This window comes from Microtus pennsylvanicus, chromosome 6, assembly GCF_037038515.1.
Source record: "Microtus pennsylvanicus isolate mMicPen1 chromosome 6, mMicPen1.hap1, whole genome shotgun sequence".
In the NCBI taxonomy this organism is placed as follows: Eukaryota; Metazoa; Chordata; class Mammalia; order Rodentia; family Cricetidae; genus Microtus; species Microtus pennsylvanicus.
In genome coordinates, this window is record NC_134584.1 from 120,477,217 (window position 1) to 120,488,636 (window position 11,420).

General features: G+C 49.5%; 1 pseudogene; it reads right to left on the reverse strand.

Moving 5' to 3' along the window:
- Positions 1-325: 325 nt before the first annotated feature.
- LOC142853114 (peptidyl-prolyl cis-trans isomerase A pseudogene) lies at positions 326-3,691 on the reverse strand (annotated as a pseudogene).
- Positions 3,692-11,420: the final 7,729 nt, after the last annotated feature.

The window sequence follows — 11,420 nt, forward strand, 5'->3', positions numbered from 1 at the left end:
CCAGGATCTGCTGGTTTCTTTTGCTGCTGCCTCAGCTGCTCCTGCCTGCTGTCCCTTAGGTTGAGCTATGCCGTTCTGGCTTCCAGGTCCCCCACCCTCCCAGGGGTGTGCCAACACAGCTTAGTTATTTTCTTTTTTTTTTCTTACTTAGTTTTTATTTATAATCATAAACTTAACTCTGCAATCCAGCTAGACTTGAAGGGGAATGCGGAAAATATGGAACCCAAAGAACTTCAGTGAGAGCAGAGATGAAGGGTATTGTGAGCAGATGGGATTGGGGTGCTCTCCTGAGCTACAGAAGGAATGGTCTGGTGGGTAAGAAGCCCACAAGTCAAAAGAATTATAGTTGTCCATAGTCAGAAATGGTGATCTTCTTGCTGGCCTTGCCATTCCTGGACCCAAAACGCTCCATGGCTTCCACAATGTTCATGCCTTCTTTCACCTTCCCAAAGACCACATGTTTGCCATCCAGCCACTCAGTCTTAGTGGTGCAGATAAAAAACTGGGAACCGTTTGTGTTTGGTCCAGCATTTGCCATGGACAAGATGCCAGGACCTGTATGCTTCAGGATGAAGTTCTCATCCTCAAATTTTTCTCTGTAGATGGATCTGCCGCCAGTGCCATTATGGCGTGTGAAGTCACCACCCTGGCACATGAATCCTGGAATAATCCTGTGAAAGGAAGAACCCTTATATCCAAATCCTTTCTCTCCAGTGCTCAGAGCACGAAAGTTTTCTGCTGTCTTTGGAACTTTGTCTGCAAACAGCTTGAAGGAGACGCGGCCCAAGGGCTCGCCATCGGCCGCGATGTCGAAGAACACGGTGGGGTTGTGTTCTCACAGCAAGTGGTGAGAGGGGACAGCGGCGTCTGCAAAGCGACCAGCTTAGTTATTTTCAACCTAACTTAATTGTTTTCAAAGTCACTCCACAGCGAACTGCTTTGGGCCTTCGGCAAAAGCCCAGGATGTGCAATGCCAGCACAAGAAGGGTTAATGTGTCCTACAGACAGCAGTGACCACCCATGGGTATGTAATAAATCATCTTGCTCCCCAGTGATGGGGACCCAAGCCCTTCCAGGTTACTCAAACCATACTAGACACCTCCCTCGACAGCATCCTGACAGTGCTTGCTGCTAATGCATTACCGTCCTCTAAGGTGAACGTTAGGGTCAAAACAGTGGTGGTGGGGGGGATTCTTCACCATGAACCTGTCATAAGGTATGGGACCATAAGTATGTCACATATCAGCTGCTGTGGTATAACTAATCTTTATGTGTCACCCAGCTTCCTCGGTGACAGGTAGACCAAGAGGAAAGACCAGACCTCACCCTCAAGTGACGTCAGCCCTGGCCTCCCCCAGGCAGCATCGTGAGGTCCTGGGGGCTGACTGGACTCCTGGCTCCCATATTGCAACACCATCAAAGGCTCATTTGTGTGTGTGCTGCCCTCATCTTAAGGCAGCCACGTGGATCTCCCTGAGCCTTTTATCTGCCTCCAAATGAAGGACCTAGTCACAGGTCACAGCTAGACCTCAGGACACTGGTCATGGGCACAGGAGGAAAGCGGCCTGCTGGTCAGGACAGTGTAGCAATTATAGCAGGCGATACTCTACAGTGAGGGCACACGCAGTCCTGGTATCCATGATCCGGGGGCTGTCTGCTCTGCCAGCTTGGCGACGGCCAGTCTGTAGTCACTGCACCTGTGAACAGCTGCCAGCACTGTCAACCGTGTCCCATCTTACCGACAAGACCACTGAGCCACAGTGGTGAACCACAGGCCCTGGGCCACAAGCAGACAAGCAACAAGTGGATCCATCAGGTTCCAACCCCAGGCAGCATGGCACAGTATGGCTCAGAGCCCGCGGAGCCCCACAAGCCCTAGACTGCTGTGGCCTAGTGGCACCCCAGGGCAGCTGTGATTGACTGAACCAGCCTCCGTGGTGCTCACCCGCACTGCAGAAGACAGGAATGTAAGGAAGGAAGCACATAAACACACACGCGTATGCATGTACATCAGTGTATTCCGTGTGTGTGGATACGCTGCTGTGTGTGTGCACATGGTCACGTGCTGAATCGTGGCAGAGTATGTCATCAGCAGTGTATCCTTGGAGCCAGGTGGCAGTCCATGCTGGGAAGGCTGAGGTAGAAGGATCTAGACTCCAAGACCAGGCTGGGCTACACACCAAGTTCAAAGCCAGCTTCAACTACATAGCTGACTGTCTCAAAAACAGACAGAAATGCACCCTGGGAAACCTGCCTCTGCCGGAGATCATGACTCCTGCAAGCTTGGATGGGGTGGGTCATTGCCATTACTCAGTCTGCTTCTAGATGCAACTGTTTTACACACTCAGCTGTTATTTCATGGATAAGAATATGCCAGAATGCTAACAAACAGCTTGCTACCTGTGGTTAACATGTCACCGGCACCATAGCTGCATGCTATCATTACCAAGTATCAATCATGTGCTGTATGTGACTTCATAAGTGTCTTAGGCTACTGGGTGACTGACAGGAAGTACAGCAAGTGGAGCAGTTTGTCCCCAGAGCTAGTTTAATATTATATGACCACTATCATGTAAGATCAGCCATTGTCTGAATGCTCCAAGGAGCATGAATGTACACACACATGCATGTACTTATATGCACACATAAAAATGCACGTATGTGCACACACACAGGAGTAGATGTGAAAGCCAGGTATCCATTTGCAGAAGAAAAATAATAAGCCATGTAATTATCAGCAATTCCCAAACCAAATTTTCCCTCCCTACACGAAATGTTCTGTGGGGCCAAGAGATGGCTCAGCAGTTAGAGTGTCTGCTGCTCTTGCCAACCTCCTGACATTCCATCTCCAGGAGATCCAGTTCCCTCTGCTGGCCTGGTCAGGTACTGCACTCATGTGCACCTATACATCCATATGTACACACATCATTCTAAATATAAAATTCCTAAAATATTCTGTGATCAGGTAGATTGGGGAGCGTAGCCCCTTCCAGCTGGTCCCTGATGCCTCAAGGGAGCCCCAGGCACTGCAGCAAAAGCTCCTATGCAGCCAGCGGGCATCATTTCTCAAGAACATCTTATGGGCACTCACATTTTCATCCCATCCTTTTTCAGCATGATGATGGGTATCTGCCATACACTGTGTGCTAGACAGATGGCCTCCCACCTCACCAAGGCTGATGTCCAGATGCCAAGAAAGCCAAGGCGTGGAAGTAGAGTCCAACGGCACCATGGACCAGTCCAGGAAAAAGAGCACATCCAGATGCCTACAGTCACTATAGCTGAGCTCATGAGGGCCTGAGGAATCAGCAAGGAGGGCACAGTGTGTGGAATGACGGTGGCAGGAGAGGCAAAGGTCCTGGTAACATGCAGTTAAGCCTGAGATATGTCCATATATATCATACACACACACACATACACACACACACACACACACACACACACACATACCCAGTTTCCGGTGACAAACCATGCAACTGAATGACAAATGCAATTAAAGAGTCAGCAGGAGGGGGCAACATCAAAGGTGGTTGCAGATGCTTCTGGGAGACCCCACTTCTCAGGCGACAGGCACTGTCAGGTAACGCCTGGGTATCTGGACTCAAGTTTGACTTCTCGTAGTGGGAGAAATAGTTGCGTTTATACGTCTTTCACAAAAAGCCAGTGGTTCCCGGGGGTTGGCAGTCCGCATCTTGATTTGATCGTGGTTTGGTTTTGAGTGCCTGCCGTGACACAGATTCACAGAGCAGGCAGTAATCTTGCTCTCGTTCCCAATTCACCCCTCGGGAGCCCTGGCACTTGTTGTCATGTATATTTTACTTTTACACGCGGTGTAAACACACTGCACATTGTAAACATCTTTGCTTTAGGCTGTCATGTATTTTTAGAGAAGTTAAACATAAGAAAAACCAACGGTATTTGTCTTCACTTTTACCATGTTCAGCACTTTCCTTTCCCATTTCTTCCTCTGCATCCAAGATCCCCGCCTCCCCGTTCGCTTCCTCTAATAAGCTCAATTTGTCGAGCAGGGCAAGCCCGGCTGGCAGTAAGTCCCTCGTTTTCACTTGCCTGGGAAAAATGCATTTGTCTTTCTTTTTTTTGAAAGGTGGTTTTCACTGGGGACAGGATTCTTGGTTGAAAGGGATTTATCCTCTCTGTCAGCACCGCGAGGAGACCGCTTCAGTGTGTCAGGGTTCACATAGTTTCTGGGCAACAGTCCTCTGTAGTTTTGGCCTGGAACTGCTTCAGGTACCGAGTCCGCACCTGTCTGCCTTGAAGAATTTTACCTTTACTTTCTGCTTTCAAATTTAACGATTCTGCGTGCAGAACACAAACTGTTTGTTCTCCTCGGTGTTAACTGATCTAATATCTTTTTCCTCTTAGATTATTTAACTTGATATATTGGTGTGTGTGTGTGTGTTCACATGTGTCCATGTGCATATGGAGGGTGTCTTCTAAAATCATTCTGTACCTTATATCTTGACACTGAAACCCATTCTTGACAACTCCAGGTAGCCTGGATTTCCAGCTTGTACTGAGGAATTCTGTCTCTACTTCCCATACCCTGGGACTACAGGTGGGCTGCCATGCGCACCCCGCTTTTTTGTGGGGTCCAGGGATCTGAACTCTGGTCCTCACATTTGCACACAAGCTCTTTACCCTTCAGTCATCCGTGTGGAGGTCAGACTCGAGCTCAGGGGTCATTTCACCTGTTTCTTCAGACAGGATGTCACCTATTTGGCTATAGTTGCTGACCAAGGTTCCCCACCTCCTGCCTTAGCACTGGGACCATAAGATGGTGGCCCCACCCCTGATTCTTTTTTGTTGTTGTTATTTGTTTTGTTTTTTATTTTGTTTTGTTTTGAGACAGTGTTTCTCTGTGTAACAGTACTGGCTGTCCTGGAATTCACTTTGTAGACCAGGTTGGCCCCGAACTCCCAGAGATCCAACTGCCTCTGCCTCCATGAGTGCTGGGATTAAAGACCTGCCTATGTCAGGCTCACCCCAACTCTTTTTGTTGTTGTTGTTGTTGTTGTTTTGTTTTGTTTTATGAGACAGGGTTTCTCTGTAGCTTTGAAGCCTGGCCTGGAACTAGCTCTTGTAGACCAGGCTGGCCTCAAACTCACAGAAATCCACCTATCTCTGCCTCCCAAGGGATTAAAGGCATGTGCCACCAATGCCCAGATGTCACCCCTAACTCTTAACATGGGTGCTGGGGACTGAACTCAGGTCCCTAAGGCTATGTGGCAAGCATTTACTCTCTGAGCCTTCTTCCCAGCCCTTCAGTCAGGATTTAAGAGTAGAGAGTGTGGAAATAGATCCCATGGGGCGAGGTTGAGGAATTGGGAGGGGGCTCTGAAGCTGCAAGAAGGCACTGGGTTCCTGGCTCCAGCCTGGGTGCAAGCTGGGTGCCTCCTGACCCTGGTGGGGCTCTCAGGCAGCCTCACGTCATCTCCTTGGGGATGTTTCCATTAGCTTCCCTGCTTGGTCTCAGAAGGAGAGAGAGTGTGAAATCATGTTTTCATAATTATCCCCTGCAGCAGACTGCCAGTCACTGTGTTACCATGGGAGGTACTTGGCCAGGACACTAGGAGTGAGTGACAGCTAAGAGCTCAGGTGGTAGGGACTCTGTCCAAAGGTGTGCTTGACATGCCTAAATTCTGGTTTTGCTGGAACATTCCAAAGGACATTTCAGATTCTTTTCATTGTAGACAAATGCACCCCGGTGTTTGCTCTGTCTGATTCAATTTTCAGGTCCAGGGCAGCCAAAAGAAATGGAAGCTAGGTCCAAGCTCTCCTGCTTCTAGTGCCCACACGCTGGTTTCTGGGCGCTTGCAGATTCCACCAAGGCCTTCCCTTGACCTGGAGTGTTCTTTGCCAGCATCAGGGGATTTCAGACCTGGTCCACATTCCAATGGATAGACTTCGCCAGAGCCCTAGAACCTAGGCCCTGCTAGTCAAGGAGCTGGCAAGAGTAAGGCGCGCACGTCCAGGGCTGTCCCCCATACCTTCCTGTCAGGCCCAGCTCCCTTATACCACCTGGCCTTGTCTTCCTTTAATCTGGACATGAGAAAAGTCCTGATTCTCCAGATGGAGCCAATGTCATTTCAAGGGTAGTGGAGGTCTGTGTAACTCTTCAGTGACCAACCTCACAGGCCCACAGTGGCTATACTAAGGCAGCAGGGGAAGGCCAGGCAAGACTCTGGAGTCTGGGAAGCTATATGTTCGTGTACCAGGGCTTCATCCCCACTGACATCTGACCTTGGGCATGACCTTGCTGTGACCTCATCAGCTGGCAGAACTCAGCTATAATGAAGTCAACACAGACCAGACACAAGAGCCCATGTCCAGCACTGAATACACAGACTCCCCTGGCCCATGTCCTTTTTCCTGGGGTTGGGAAGGAAAAGAGTGGGGAGCTGGCCAGCCTCTCCACCCATCACCCCAGGCATTGTTGGAACCAGAAGCCAGCCAAGGCATCATCTCAAAATTCCCATCTCCAGACAATTGTGAACAGATCATTTCCCAGAACTACTGTCCTCCTGGAGTAGAGAAGCAAGCAGAGCCCCCTAAGTAGAGCATTCATTCATTCAGTTACAGAGTGTCACAACCATAGGCCCTTGGGTAACCCTGTCCTTTATCAAGTGTTTGCAAGGCTATAACATGGGCCATGGCACAATTGAAGACCTCCGTGCTCCTGTTAGGGCAAGTAATTCCAAGTAGGCAACCATTAGGAAGTTGTTTGCGGAAAGAGAAAAGAGTCTGTCAGCTAGTGGTCAGGACCGGGGACAAGAGGCAGACTTAAAGAGAGAACCCTGAGTGGCTGGAGCAGGGACAGGGTGGGCAGGCATGGAGATGGGGCGTGAGATAGAGCCAGGGGCTGCTGTAAGAGATTGCGGCTGAGAAAGAGCGGGAGTGAGATTCTACGGGGGCACCCGGATTTCAGGGGGAGCTAGGTCTGTGTTCTAAGACCAGGTCCTAATGTACACTCTGCTGGCCACGAGGGAATGGCCCAGTGTGTACTCTAAGCAGAGGCCTTGACAGCCAGCACAGACGCCTGGGCTGTAAGTGAGCAGGGAAACTAAACAGACGCCAGAGGGCTGGAACCCAAGACTGTGTGACTAGAAAACTAACCCATTAAGCCGGCCTCAGACTATGGGGGTCTGGGTAAGGTCCCTCAACCCCACATAGTAGCAGCATTTAAAAAGGAAAGAAACCCGTCCTCCCTGCATGACCTCTGGAGAGATCATGACCATGATGCTCAAGGAGACTCAGCCCCCAAACACACCCAAAGGAGGCAGCCTCACAGCTTGCAAACAGCACAGTGCAAACCCCCACCCTTGCTCATCCCATGCTGGGGAACTACCTCTCTTCAACTGCAGAAGGCTTTGCCCCGTCAGAGAGAGCCATGAGCCTTGATAGTGGCTCCAGACACATCCTTCCTGCTGCAAAGCCTGCCAGGCCCTTGGGTTCAGCCTGAAGTCCCTGTGCCCCGCCAGTCGATTGCAGCTTCTGCTGTCCTGGCCAACAGCCACCCAAAAGGCTCCTCTCCCAGTTCTTTGGTCTGGGTCTGCAGTTGGGGCCAGGTGTTTAGAGGCAGTGCTCTGGCTGCAGCTAATGCCTTAGCCAAATGTCCCAAGGAGCATAGCACAAAATTAGTCACTCCCCTACCCCAAACTGGTGCAGATGGCCTTCATGTCAACGTAGACTTGAATTCAAGTCTGCCAGTTTCTGGCTGTGAGATCTTGACAAGTCGCCTGCCTCTCGGAGCCTCAGAATACTACCAGCAAAGCTGCAGAAGTTTCTTGAGGTTTCGGTAGATGGCTCAGTCGATAAGGGCTTGAAGAACAAGCATGAAGAATTGAGTTCAAGCCCAGAGTACACACTGGGGCAGCGAGGAGAGGGGAGGCAGGAAGACAGGAGCGGAAGGAATAACATGATGGTAGCATGCTGGCCAAACACGCATGAGGCCTCAGTTTCCAACCCCAACACACACACCACCACCACACCTTATTAAAAAAAAAAAGTTAAGTCCATCTCTGTACACCCGTTTCTTAGGGTTTTCTTTCTATTGCTGTGAAGAGACATCATGACCACAGCAACTCTTATAAAAAACAATTACATTGGGACCGGCTTACAGTTCCAGTTTAGTCCATTATCCTCATGACAGGGAGCATGGCAGGGGCCTACATAGGCAGGCAACAGGAAGTCAACTGACACACTGGGCAGCATCCTGAGCTTAAGAAAGCTGAAAGCCCACCCCCACAGTGACGTACTTCCTCCAACAATGCCACACCCACTCCAGAAAAGCCACACCTCCTAATAATCACTCCCTATGAGATTATAGGAGCCAGTTACATTCAAACTACCACAGCCTGTAACCCCAGTGTTGGGGAAACAAGCAGGAGGATCCCTGGCCAATCTATCCAGCAGAATCAGTAAACTCCAGTTCCGGGAGAGACCCTGTGTCAAAAAATAACGTGAAGGGTGTTGAGGAAGATGTCTATCATCAACCTCTGGCTGCCACACGCAAGTGGCACACACAAACAGGTTATACACCCACACCCATAGGAACACACACACACAGGTGCACAACCACACCCATAGGATCACACACACAGGTGCACACCCACACTCATAGAAACACACACAAGTGCACACCCACACCCACAGGAGAACATACAGGTGCACACCCACACCCATAGGAATACACATAGGTGCACACCCACACCATAGGAATACGCACCCACACACATGGTTGGGAAGGTAACCCAAGATAATCACAAGAAAAGAATTTTAAGACTAGCTCACATGCAGTAAGTCCTCAATGAGTGACAACCAAGGTAAACACGTCATCAGTGGGGGTGGGGTTTGTGTTGAACAGGAGCTGCTATGCATTGATAAACACAGTACACACAATTGCACTGTTATGCCTGATGCCTTACACAGCGTTTGCTGTGTTCAGATACCCATTGGGTTACTGCAGCTGCGGCTGCCTCCAGACTCCCAGCAGCCAAGACATGCATCTCACCCCCATTTCATGGCTGAGGAAGTGGAGTGTCCCAGGCAGTCTGTGTGCCCCTGGAGCCCTGTAAGCCAGAGCCTTTCAATTCCATTCCTCCTAAATGAACCAGCAAAAACTACTGGATTGTCATCTCACCCAACTCGTCCAACAAATGGTGACAGAAACAATCCACTTCAAGGAAGCCATGCTCTGTGGAGAGTTCACGGTGCCGTGTCACCCTCTAGGACAAGGGGATTAAAAAACAAGCAAGCACCAAGGTGGGCAGAGAGGTGGCAATGGTAAGTGTGGGGACCCTGGACTCTGGTCAATGCCAAGTCCTCCAGATGGTGTAATAACTAATTTGAAAAATGCAAATTAGGTAAAATTACTGGAAAATCGTAAAAACAAGACCTTTGCTGGCAAAGTAGAGTATGACGGGCCAGCTTGTGAGTCTTGTACTAATGGAAGGGGCGTGGCTCAGCAGTGCCCTCCTCCCCAGTTACTTCAAACCTTCGCTGGGACTCAACTCAAAATGAAAAATAAAATTATATCAAGGAAAGCAAGACTATTGGGTGATCATGCTTTTTACTTCTGTTTCGCTTTTAGTTTTGAACAAAACATAAATTGACAAGAGCAAGAGCACTAACGCTTTCCTGAGTCCTGATGGGCATTTGTTTGTAGTGCTAAGAGAGACACCAGGGCCTGGGTAGGCTAAGAGTAACCAGGGCCTGGACGGGCTAGAAGAGCACCCCAGTGGCTTTCAGTAATGTTTATTTTCAGAACACTCATTTTATAACCTCCCCTCCCCAAAGAGGGTCTTACTCCATAGTCTAGATTGGCCCAGAACTCACCCTAAAGTTCAGACTGGCCTCAAATTTGCTACAATCCTCCTGCCTCAGCCTCCTGAGTACTGGGATCTCATGAGGTGGTCAGACTGGCTTCTGTATCTCTTTAGTGAACGATTTTTCTAAGTAATCTATACTTTCAGGTATTGTTATGAAATTTTCTTATTAGTCTCACTTTATAGGTCAATGTATCTTAAAATGCAATTGATTTTTTTTAAGTGTATGGACCTTGTGATTAGTATAGTCAACTGAAAAAGAATCTAGGATCACCAGGGAGCTGGAGAGATGGCTCAGTGTTTAAGTGGGCCAGCAGCTCTTCCAGAGGACCAGGGTCTGAGTCCCAGCACTGACTTGTGGCTCACAACCATCTAGAATTTCAGTTCCAGAGGAGCCAATGCCCTCTTCTGATTTCCTTGGGGGCTGTATTTATGTGACACAGAGACATGCAGAAGAAACACCTATATGCATGAAATAAATAAATCTAGAGTTGCCTGGGAGGCAAGGCTCTAGGCACATCTGTGAGGGATTATCCCTATTCTTTTCACTGAGGTGGGAAAGTTCATCTTCATTGTTGCTAGGACCCTGGCCTGTACAACATGCAGGAAGCCAACTGAACGCTGGCGTGCGTTCAATGCTCTCTGCCTCCTGACCATGGATGCCATGTGACCAGCTTCCTCGAGCTCCCGCCGCCTTGGCCTCCCCACCATGACAAACTGTATTCTTTAACCGTAAACTGAGTTAATTCTTTCCCCCTTGGGATGTTTTTTCATGGTTTTTATCAAACCAGCAGGGGAAGAAATCAAGACAGACCTTGCACCATTACGTCTGAGCCCAGGAGGAAAGGAACCATGCTCCTGGGTCATCTGGAGAAACACCTGCCAAGCATCCATAGTCACATGTGTGTGAGCAAGACGTCAACTCCGAGAGCATCTGGGGCAATGCCTGTGGCTGACCTGCACAGTAACTTACCATCTCCCCACTGAGTGCAGCTTGCCTCCCTGATCACTGCTTCCTCAATCAATAGCCTTTCCTTGTTCTCCTGTCTGTTTCCTTCTAAGTCTCATTGCACATTTCTTGCTGGGCTCCCATCTCTGCATTTCCACGATCCCTGGGTCTTGTCTGGCTTCCTCCCCACTACCATCCTAGTAGGGGCAAGTCATCTCAGTCACTCATATGATGTCTCTCTTCCCCCACAGCAATGTCATCATCAGTCAGTAGCCTGTGTGAGCTTCATGGTCTGGGCTTCTCTACTTAGACTAGGCTGGCTATCCAGTGAGCCCCAGGAATCTGCCGGTCTCCATCTCCTCAGCACTGGGATTACATGAGTACACCAGCAGTCCAGCAGTCCTCTCTCTCTCTCTCTCTCTCTCTCTCTCTCTCTCTCTCTCTCTCTCTCTCTCTCTCTCTCTCTTTCTCTCCCCCGCCCCCTCCCTCCCTCTCTCTCTCTCCCTCTCTCGTGAGTTCTGGAGATCAAACTCAGGTCCTTATCCTTGCAAGGTTGGCCCTTTACCCAGTGAGTCATCTTCTCTCCCTAGCCTATTTGAAGTAGAGGAGCAGACCCTCACTCTCAG